At 35.6% G+C, this 9860-nt stretch overlaps 1 pseudogene; it reads right to left on the reverse strand.

The window, feature by feature from the left end:
- Nucleotides 1–1835: 1835 nt before the first annotated feature.
- On the reverse strand, nt 1836–4312 carry LOC101718131 (sperm flagella and cilia-associated protein 2 pseudogene; annotated as a pseudogene).
- Nucleotides 4313–9860: the final 5548 nt, after the last annotated feature.

Here is a 9860-nt window from a genome sequence, read left to right on the forward strand (position 1 = left end):
AAAAGTGCTTTGAGGAAATACGTAAGTCATTACAATGGTTGGTCATGCTGTTGATTTTGAAATATTCTTAAGATCTCAATCTTTATCATGAACAAATATGGCTTTACATAATCTAATCCTCTTGTCCATCTGGCCAACCTTAACCCTCGGCTCTGACTTCGCTCCTCTACAAGGGAAGAGAAGCTGTATGGCTGGAACTCATGATGGCAGCAGACATGTTCATTTCTTTTTTAGACAGGCAACAGTTTTGTGCAAAGGATATGACCAATTTTTATTTCACTGATCTCCTTCACTGAGAATGATTGCAAAGTATTTAGAAAAGAAGGCCATCTGCTAGTGGTGGTGGAATGGTCAGAAGTCTGGTAACCACAAGGTATATTCAGTGGGTAGGAAAGGGGTAAGACCAAATTGCACTAGCTGAAAAGCACGTGGGTTCTTTAACACTGACCATTGCTTAGCTTTTCTTTTTAAGCAAAAAACCTTGCTAGTTTTTGTAGTTGGAAGTGCAAGAGTCTGTTTGTCCTGTAGTAGTCTGAGAGGGCTGTCATAATGAATACTACCAACTGGGTGACTTAAGCAGAATTTTATTTTCTCATAATTCTGGAGGCTAGAAAGGCCAATATCAAGGTGCTGGCAGGGTTGTTTTCTTCTGAAACTATCTCCTTGGGTTGCAGTTTAACTTAATTACCTCTTTTAAATTCTTGTCTCCAAAAATAGTCACATTCTGAAGTACTAAGGGTTAGGACTTCACTCTATGAATGGGGGGAGGCAGTTTTTTCTACAACACCTTATAATTCTATTTCTGATTGGGTAACCATTGGGATGAAGAATTCATAGCAATTTCTTATAGATTTTTCCCTTGGTGGCTATAGCCTCCAAGTCTTTCACTAGAATAATGGCAAAATTGAAAAAAAGATTACCCCTTTAATTCCAAATGGTAATAGTGTGGCAATTCTAATATAGGAACTATGTAGAGTACAGTGAACTTTTTAGAACCTGTTCTAATTCAGTAGTATGTTATGAGTTTGCTATAATAGCTTTATTGAGATATAATCCATATACTATATAATTCATCATTCAAAGTAGGATTCAGTGTTTTTTTAGTACATTCACAGAGTTGTGCAACTTCTAATATAATTCCAGAATGTTTTCATCCCCCTCAAATAACCTCATTACTTCCCTCTACGTTTTCCCTCAGCCTCTACTAACTGCTAATTACTTCCTGTCTCTACTGATTTGGGGTTCTGGAATGTTCATATACATAGAATCATATAACATTTGTCATTTTGTGATTGGTTTCTTTCACTTAGCATGACAGTTTCAAAGTTCATCCATGTTGTAGCCCATTTCAGTACTTCCTTCTTTTGATTGCCAAATGAGATTCTCTTGTATGGATATATGACATTTTGTTTGGGTAGATTCATGTTTTGTTTATCTATTCATCTGATGAAGAGTGTTTACACTGTTTCCAGTTTTTGGCTTTTATGAATAACATGGCTGTGATTATTTATGTACAAATTTTTGTGTAGACATATGTTTTCAATTTTCTTGGCCCTAAACCAGAGTTGAATTACAGGTTTTAATGTAACTGTAAGTTTAACATTTTGAGAAAGTATAAAATTATTTTTCAAAGTGACTGCATCATTTATTATCCCTCCACCAATGTATCTGGGTTCTGATTTCTTCATATTTTTGTCAACACTTGTTATAACCCATCTTTTTTATTTTAGACCTCCTAGGATCTGAAAAATACACTATGATTTGTATTCTTTAAAAAATATTTAACTTTTCAGTCACATTTTAATTTCCTTCTAAAGTCAGTACAAGCACATATTTTAGTAATATAAGCTTAAATTATAATAAATGTAATTACCTTTATTCTTTTTCTTCACTATCTCAGTTGCAAAAATTTCTTTTAATTTCTGGCTTAAAGGCTCTTTATCTATTTCAGGGCTGATTTTTATCAAAATATTTTCTGGTTCTGGAAACCACTGTTCCAACAAAGACCAGTTGTCCAAGAAGCCTATACTTCTCTTTTGTATGTGATCTCTTAAGTTTTGGTACCCATGCTTATTTTGGTTTTCAGCAGTGCCATGTTGACCAATATCTTCATGAGCCATTTTAAGTGAAAATTCTTCAGCTATAATATCATTTATGTGACTCAGCAAGAAAGTATCAGAAATATCTAGTAATATGACAAAATCAAATGCATAAGAGGGAAGAGGTACTTCTTTTGAAGCTGTAGGATCCACAGCCAATGTGTCTTCTTTGCCTCCATTTCTATGAGGTTTCTGTTGCAGTCAATGAGAACTTCCTCTAGAAACTGTGCTTGGTTTAATGTCATTGGAAAACCATCAAGGAGCCACCTTGATTCACAGGCATCTCATTAATAGCATTTACTATGATGTTAACTAATAATGTGTCTGGAATGGTCTTTCCTTCCTTCAGTGATTGTTGTGATTTTGCACCAAGCTGAGCACGTACAGTGAGTTTACAGAAATGATCACTATCACTTGATTTGACTTCTTCAGGTTTTGGGGTTCTATTAGTATGTGTACTAGATGTAGTTTCACCTTCTGTTTCTGGTAATGGTTTTCCTGAATCCAGAGCATCTGAAGATATATTGTGTGAGTCCTGGCTTTCTTTATTGTCCTCCTGAAGATCTGATGGAAACTCTCCACCTTCTTTCTGAACTGGTAGTTCCTCCTTGACTTTTTCATTGTCATAAAACACTTGGATAGCTTCTTGGACAAGAGTGCCCATACAAAGTAGCTGAATAGGAAACTCTTTGTAGAGTGATGATCGTTTCCCCACTAAGTGTTTTTTCCAGTAAGCATCCTTTAATAGCAAATAAAGGCAGTTCAGTCTCTGTTGGCTCAACATGGGGAGGAGGAAGAGATTTTTCAATGAGTCTGTGAAGCACATGGCCCAGTATGGAGTTGGAGGGTGGTAAATTATCCGTCATTTCTTCTGGTACAGCCTACTCTCCAACCACATTCTTACATTCTTCATAATCTTTCTATCTAGCAAGTCCCTTTTATCCAGTTCTCTAAATTGTCCTTGAGAGGAATTAGCAGGCATATGCTTACTAGAGGTTTGTTCATATATAGGATTTCCATGAAAAAACAATTTCTTCCAATCACGCATAATCTTAGGTGGAATCAGATTATTTATCAACATTCAATAGCCTGCCAGTTTAGTGGACAAATCAAGTATTTGATCCAAAATTTTTCCACATATTTTATAATGCTTTCTATAATGAGCCTGAACTCTTTCCACAGCAATCTGTTCATGAACTTCTTTCTCTCTGAAGATTTATTCTCCAAAATCAATCTTGGCTTGTTTTGCCAAAGCTGCTTCTCGATCAAGAGCATCCTGGAAATCATTAAGTCGTCTTTCCTCATATTGTATTTCTCTGAAAATTCTGCTTTGCCATAAAACCTCCTTTTCATGACAAATGTGCATGAGCTGCACAGCAATCCTGTGCTTCTATTGGGACTGTCGCATGAGCCCATGTATCAGCTGCTCCTCACTGCAAGCCTCCTCCTGTGCCTTGTGGGCAATGAACTGGTTCATTAATGACCTTTGCGGTATTTTCTCCCTTTGCTCTCATGCAAAAGCATCTTCTTCTAGGCACTTCTGGATTTCTTTAATGTAGTCATCATCTGAGTGTTTAACGAATTGGTAGTTGTGTGGTCTGCTGTATCTAAACCAGTCTTGGATGCATTTTCTTTTGCTGGAGATCCTTTTTTATTAATGCTTCAAATTTCATGATCTCATCAGTGACATCCACTGTCTCCTGTTGCTTTTTCATCATTTTGTGGGCCTCAAGTGCTTTCAGACTGTGATTGGATGCAGGTTCAGGAATCTATAAGACAGCTGCTTGGATTTTGGCCATGACTTCATTTTGTTGTCTTCTGTTTAAGCATTGCTCTCAGGAAGCCTCATTTTTTGTGCTTTGAAATTTTAAGCTTGTCAGAGTCTGTGTGGTTGGTACTTGTATTCCAGTCAGGCCACTTTCCTCCTTTTTTTCAAGAGCAATGTACATTTGATCTAGGAGTTGTGTTGTTAGGAATTCTGATATAAGAGTTCCAGTCTTTTCTGTGATGATTCTTTGGGCCATATTCTTATCAAACTGGACCCCCAGAAGGTGAAGCGTTGGCTCTAAGGGGGAGAGATTATCAAGTCTGACTTTTGAAATCCTGTTGTGTGAAAACTCTCCCTCTTTCCATCTCTCAAGGTCCTGTGTTTGATCCCCAGATAGAGAGCGAGAGCAGTGGAGCTGCAATGGCGCGATGGAGTAGTGGAGCATTGTCTAGCCTGGTAAGTATGAAGAGGACAGAGAAGAGAGAGGGGAGGACCACTTACAACTAGAATATAAAAAACTTAACTGAATGTAGAATACTGATTACTAGGGGTTAGTATCTAGTGTTATGAAAAGGTTAATTATCATAATTTTTGCCAGTGTTCTCACTGCTTTTATGGAGCAGCAGATTTTTGTAGGTTCTTATTTCCCTGGGCATTTTTTTTAGTGTTTATTTTACCATCATTTGAAACTCTCCTAGTCATAGCTAGAATTATCCGATCTATAAGCACTGATGGGAATTTTCTTGCTAGTAGTGTTTTGTTATACATACTTGCTATTCTATCTCTCTTCTTCTCAGTTTTCTCAAATGTGGTTATGTATAGAGAATGAGTAAAAGGTGTTCTGCCAGGATATAACAGCATGGATGCTAAACCAGTTAACTAGAAACACAAAAGGTTGAAACTGATCAGCCCTTTGTATCCAAAAAAATGACAAGATTCAGTTATCACTCTCAGGTAGATAGAGTTTTCCTTCTGAAAGTAGTTGAAATGAAAATACTGTTACTTAAAAAAAATAGAAGTCATTAAAAGATCACCAGTGTCATGGGGATATCACAATCCCCAACATAAAACTATACTACAAAGCCACTGTTATAAAAACAGTATGATACTGGCAAAGAAACAGAACTGAGGATCAGTGGAATAGATTAGAAGATCAACAAACAACTCCAGACATACTCAGCCACCTCATCTTTGACAAAGGAGCAAAACACCCTCACTGGAGGAAAGATAGCCTCTTTAATAAGTGGTGCTGGAAAAACTGTATTTCAACCTGCCAAAGATTAAAACTTGACCCATATCTTTTACTATGCACTAAACTAAAATCAAAGTGGATCAAAGATCTAAATATTAAAACAGAAACACTAAACTTGCTGGAAGACATTGGATTAAAAAAGACTTTATGAACAAAACCTCATAGCATTGAAACTAGCACAAAGAATCAACAACTGGGATCTCATCTTATTTAAAAGCTTCTGCACTGCAAGAGAAATCACTGACAGAGCTAAGAGACAACTATAATGTGGCGAAAAAGAATTTGCCGGCTGTTCCTCAGACAAAGGGGTACTATCTAGAATATACAAAGACATTTCTCAGACAAAGAAGTAAAAGGGGCAAATAAACATATGAAAACATGTTCAACATCAGGGGTCATTTGAGAGATGCAAATTAAAAACAACACTGAGATTCCACCTCACCCCAGAAAGAATGGCTGCTATCAAGAAATCAACCAACAACAAATGCTGGTGGGGTTGTGAGGAGAAAGAAACCCTTCTCCGTTGTTGGTGGGAATGCAGACTGGTGCAACCACTGTGGAAATCAGTATGGAGATACCTCAAGAAACTAAGATTAGAGGTCCCATTTGACCCAGCTATTCCCTGTTGGGTATCTTCCCAAAAGAATTAAAAGAATCATACCTCAGCAATATACGCACACCCGTGTTTATAGCAGCAGAGTTTGTAGTAGCTAAATCTTGGAAACAGCCCAATTGTCCATCAATAGGAGACTGGATAAAGAAGTTGTGTGTTTGTGTGTGTGTTTTTTAAAATAAAATGGAGTACTTCTCAGCCGTAAAGAATAAGAAACTAGAGACATTTATAGCTAAATGGATGCACATTGAGGCCATACTCTTTTTTTTCGTTTGTTTGTTTGGTTTTTTTTGGTACCGGGGATCGAACTCGGGTCCATGCGCTTGCACAGCAGGCAGTGAAACCACTGAGCTAAATCCCCGGCCCTCGAGGCCATACTCTTAAGTGAAATAAATAGGACACACGTGTAAATACTGAATATTTTGTCTGATGTGAGAAACTGAAAGTGTAAATAAGGATCAAAATGTATAATAGATAATATGAAATAGGAAGTATAGGGGAAGGGGAACTAGGAGGGGTAGGAGAGGTAGGGAAGGGGTAGGGAAAAGGAAAGAAGGGAAAGGAAAAAATATGAGAAAAGGAAAAAATGAAAACAAAGTCTTTGCAAATAGAGAGGAGTGGAGGGATTGAAGTGAGGGCAGGGGAATGGGGAGAAAGTAAGAATCAAGATATATCATGAAAAGGTACAAATTCCCAATAGTGAATGTCATCATATTGTGTACCTAAAATGTACTAATAAAGTTAATGAAAAAAATCACCAGTGTCAGAATAAGGATAAAATAACTGGTTTTGCTTCTTACTTTAAAATACTTAATGTTGTATTTTTTCTTAAAACAGCAATATATGAACAGAAGATTTTGACTTTGAATTAATGTTGACTTAGTAATATAACCAAAGAACATTTTTCTTTTTTTGGTACCAGGGATCGAACTCAGGACTTTGTGCTTGCAAGGCAGGTGGCGGCACCACTGAGCTAAATCCCTGGCCCCCCAAACAACATTTTTAAAGATCAGGTTAGACTTAAGGAAATTTATTACATTAAAAGTAGTTGTAATGATTTAACAACACTTTAATAGAAAGGTGATTATTATATAGCATTTCTTGTGATTTAAAATAGTTGTTCTTACCATTAAGTTTGGGGATTTAAGATACAATGTTCTTATTATATGAGACACTTTTTATAACCTAGGAGCACAGGGAGATCATAGAATTAAGTCCCAAAATTAACAATTAGATTCAGATAGTAACAATTTAAAATGTAATTATTTCTTCAAGCTGAAGTTTATCATTACTCTATTTATAATGTTAAAAAGTGTTTACAGAACAAATTTACTGAGTAAGATTATTGTCAGAAAAAATTTTGAAGTATAAGCACATATACAATCATTAAAATACTAATTTATTTCTTATCCATTAATGTGGATCAGAAAGATTCCTCATTTAGAAACACTTTAATAACATGCTTATTTGGTTATTCATCCTTTCATCAAGTATTATTTAATGTGAAACTCTATGGTAGATGCTAGCCATATAACAAGGAAAATACATGGCCCTTGGGAATTTGGTAGAAGACCCAGATCCCTTTCCCACTTTATCCTGCCTAAAATAAAGTGGATGCCAGTTGAGAGAAGTAACATAAAGGAACCCAAACAGTAAAGGTCCAGAAACCCTTCTAGTACAGTCCTTGGAGGCCTCTCAGATGGGAAGTCCTAAAAGATATGATGCTTGACGTGACTGAGGAGACTGAGGTAGGCAGGGAAATGGCATGGGCAAAAGTTTTGAGGTGAAATGACTTGGAGTAGTCCATGAACTGCAAAAAAGCTCAGTGATTCATAATGAGAAATGAAAATAGAAGGACCTGAGAAGGAAGTGAGATGAGGTGTGTGCTGAGGAGGCAGGGTCTAGATCAACCACAGCCTTAATAGGTCACAGTATAGAGGAAGTTTAGGGTTTTCCCTTCATGATAGTGACTATACATATTCTGCATATAAAGTGGGAATATTTGAGGTTAAGTAGTACAGTGGAAAATCCTTAGGAGTTGGTTCCTTAGAAAATAAAACAAAACAATATATACAAAAGTATAACTGTCAATGAAGTAGACAAATTTGCAACTTCTCTTTAGCTTCTGTGGGTACCCTAAATTAACTTTGGAAACTGCTAGCACTCTAAGAACTCTGGAAACATTTACATATATCTATGGTAGCTAAAAGAATTTCCAACTCAGATCTTCATGGCTGAAAACATTTTGGATCTTTTAATAATGAGATAAGATAGTTTTAGAATGAAAGCTCTAAAAAGTCTCCACAATAATAATGACAGTTGGGGGCTGGGGATTTAGCTCAGTGGTTCTGGCACCTGCCTTGCAAGCCCAATGTCCCAAGTTCGATCCCCAGTACCAAAAAAATAAAAAAACAAAAAAATTACTTTTCTGGGCCAGGGATTTAGCTCAGTGGTTTCGCCGACTGCTGCACAAGTGCAAGGACCTGAGTTCAATCCCCGGTACCAAAACAAACAAACAAACAAATAATAATAATAATGACAGCTAACATGTACTGTGTACTTACTATATGTCAAACATTATTATTAGTGTTTAATATGAATTAATTCATTTAATCCCTGTAACCTTGTGCAATTACTTATTATTCTCACTTGTTTTATCCAAAAACAAAGGCAGAAAGAACTTAAGTGATTTGCCTGTTGCCATGTTGGAACATCATAAAACTGGGATTTGAAACTAAAACACCAGAGACCATGCTGTGTTCAGTATATCTCATTGCCCAATCTTAGGGTAACTCTCTATGCTCCTGTGTATAGTCTGGCCACATACATCTGTAGTCTTCCATATATCTGGAAGTTCTGGCACCAGTTTATGAAGGAGTGGCTTTGCTCTCCAAGTTATAAGAAGGATTTGTGTCAACTAGGTAGATCCACTGTTACAGTGAGAATTTAAAAGAATGGTTTTTGATTGGAAAACTGAGTTAAGACGAGATGACCACTTGATACATATGCAGAATCTTAGCTAGAAATGTGCCTGTGAAGGAGAGAGTTGCTTAGGTCATTCAGCCTTAGAACATAATCTATCCTCCATCACACTTCTGAAATTATCTGAGATGACTCAAAAAGGAGGTAGCCATGGAATTATAAGCTTAGAGATCAGTAATCACTTAAATACGTAAAAAAAAAAGGATAGAGTGGTATTTGATATGGGCACATTTCTTCATCATATTTCTATAATTTTTATTTTTCAACAGTGTTGATTAAAAACATACTGGCATTTAGTCTAAAACTAATTTAGAAATATGTGAATTTTTAGGAATGTTTTCTTGCAGAATAATAAAAAAGATGCATATTTTTAATACATATCAAGACTTTGTACAGTGTTCTAAAAATTCCTTAAAGTTATTTTCACATATCTCTTAAAATTAAATGTTAACTTGTAGACCAGTATATGCTATCAATGAATTTTGCAATTCAATGTGTATATATTGAAATATAATACAGTAGAAGAAAATGGTAATTTCTCATTATCTTTTCACATGGTAGGCTAATATGTTCTACCAGAAAGAACAGAAAATCACAATTTGTGAAAACCCCAAAGAAGTCTTCAAAAATATGTAGAAATATTATTTTCCTTTGAAATAACATTTTTTACCTTCTAAAATTAAACTTTATTCTATAACTTATAGCAGTAAGTACAGATCTTTATGGCTCTTGTAGCTATATGTTCGTCTTGGAAAAGTTGCGTCATATCCTAGAATTTCCTTCTGTTTATGATGGTCTATAATCACAGAATGATTAAAGAGAACAGATGAGATAAGAAATAGAATTGAATGCTAAAAAACATGAGAAAGAGAAAAGCATATATGTGAATGAGTGAGATAGATGACAACAGGAAACTATTGTCTAAAAGGGAGTTAATGTTTTTTAATTACTTCATTATACATATACAATGATGTCAACATAAAATTAAAATTACCTTCTGAAAAGTCAAAATGCAGAGAAAGCTGCAGAATGCTCTAAAATATTGCTTTCTTATATCCACAATTATTTCTTATGATATTAATGATTCATAAAAATATGTTCACATATTTGAAGCATTGACATCTACATGAAAATGATGACATTTTA

The sequence above is a fragment of the Heterocephalus glaber genome, unplaced genomic scaffold (genome assembly GCF_053883595.1).
Source record: "Heterocephalus glaber isolate CG9 unplaced genomic scaffold, H.glaber_assembly_v1.0 deba00001472, whole genome shotgun sequence".
Lineage (NCBI taxonomy): Eukaryota > Metazoa > Chordata > Mammalia > Rodentia > Bathyergidae > Heterocephalus > Heterocephalus glaber.